This window comes from Sapajus apella, unplaced genomic scaffold, assembly GCF_009761245.1.
Source record: "Sapajus apella isolate SASKATOON/1434 unplaced genomic scaffold, GSC_monkey_1.0 scaffold47, whole genome shotgun sequence".
Classification (NCBI taxonomy): domain Eukaryota; kingdom Metazoa; phylum Chordata; class Mammalia; order Primates; family Cebidae; genus Sapajus; species Sapajus apella.
In genome coordinates, this window is record NW_022436987.1 from 18,716,153 (window position 1) to 18,717,393 (window position 1,241).

The following is a 1,241-nucleotide window of genomic DNA, read 5'->3' on the forward strand; positions in this document are numbered from 1 at the left end:
ATGTAAGATCTTAAACTATAAGAATCCTAGAAGAAAAACTAAGAAACACCACTCTGGGCAATGGCCTTGGGAAGTAATTTATGGCTAAGTGCTCAAAAGCAACTGCTATAAACAAGAATTGACCGATGAGACTTAGAGCATCTGCAGAGCAGAAGAAACTATAAACAGAGCAAATAGACAACTCACAGAATGAGAGAAAATATTCACAACCTCTGCATATGACAAAGGTCTAATATCCAGAATTTGTAAGGAACTTAAATAATTAAACAAGAAAAAAGCTAATGATGGAAAAATCATTGTTGGAAAGGAATGACATGAACAAAGGAACCACTGAAGTACCAGAGGACTGGGGGAGGAGCGGGGGAGGATGTGTGGGCAGTGAAGGTGGCAGGGATTAAGGCTTCCTTCTCTACCCCAGGCCTGATAGAAAGAAGAAGACATATGTTCGACTGGCTTCTGATTACAATGCTTTGGATGTTGCCAACAAAATTGGGATCATCTAAATCGAGTCCAGCTGGCTAATTCTAAATATATATATATCTTTTCACCAATAAAAAAAAGAAAAGAAAAAAGTCAACCTCATTAAAATGTGAGCAAAACACATAAGCAGACACTTCTCAAAAGAAGACAGACAAATGACAAACATATGAAGAAATTCTCCACATCACTAGAGAAATTAGAGAAATGCAAATCAAAACCACAATGAGATAGCATCTTAAACCCATCATAACAGCTATTATTAAAAAGTCAAAAAATACCAGATGCTGGCAAGGCTGCAGAGGAAAGGAAATGCTTATAAATTTTTGGTGTGAATGTAAATTAGCCACTGTGGAAAGCAATTTGGAGATTTCTTAAAGAACTTAAAACAGAACTACCATTGAACCCAGCAATCCCATTATTGAGTATATATATAAAAGAAATTAAATTATTCTGTGAAAAGGACATCTACACCCATATGCTTCTCACAGCACTATTCAACAATAGCAAAGACATGAAGACAACTTAAGTGTCTCTCAATGGTGGATTCAATGAAGAAAATGGGTTTCATGACACCATGGAATACAATGCAGCCATAAGGAGAAAGAAATTACGTTCTTTGTAGCAACATGGGTGTAGCTGGAGGCCATTGTCTTAAGCGTATTAACACAGGAATAGAAAACGGAATACCATATATCTCCCTTATAAGTAGGAGCTGAACATTCGGTTCTCATGGACATAAAGATGTTAACCAGTAGACACTA

The 1,241-nt window shown here is 36.6% G+C and overlaps 1 non-coding gene across 1 annotated transcript; it reads left to right on the top strand.

The window, feature by feature from the left end:
• The first annotated feature begins 275 nt into the window (after positions 1–275).
• LOC116525388 lies at positions 276–339 on the top strand. The gene has a single exon (XR_004257671.1). It is a non-coding gene; the product is annotated as a small nucleolar RNA SNORD42 (small nucleolar RNA).
• Positions 340–1,241: the final 902 nt, after the last annotated feature.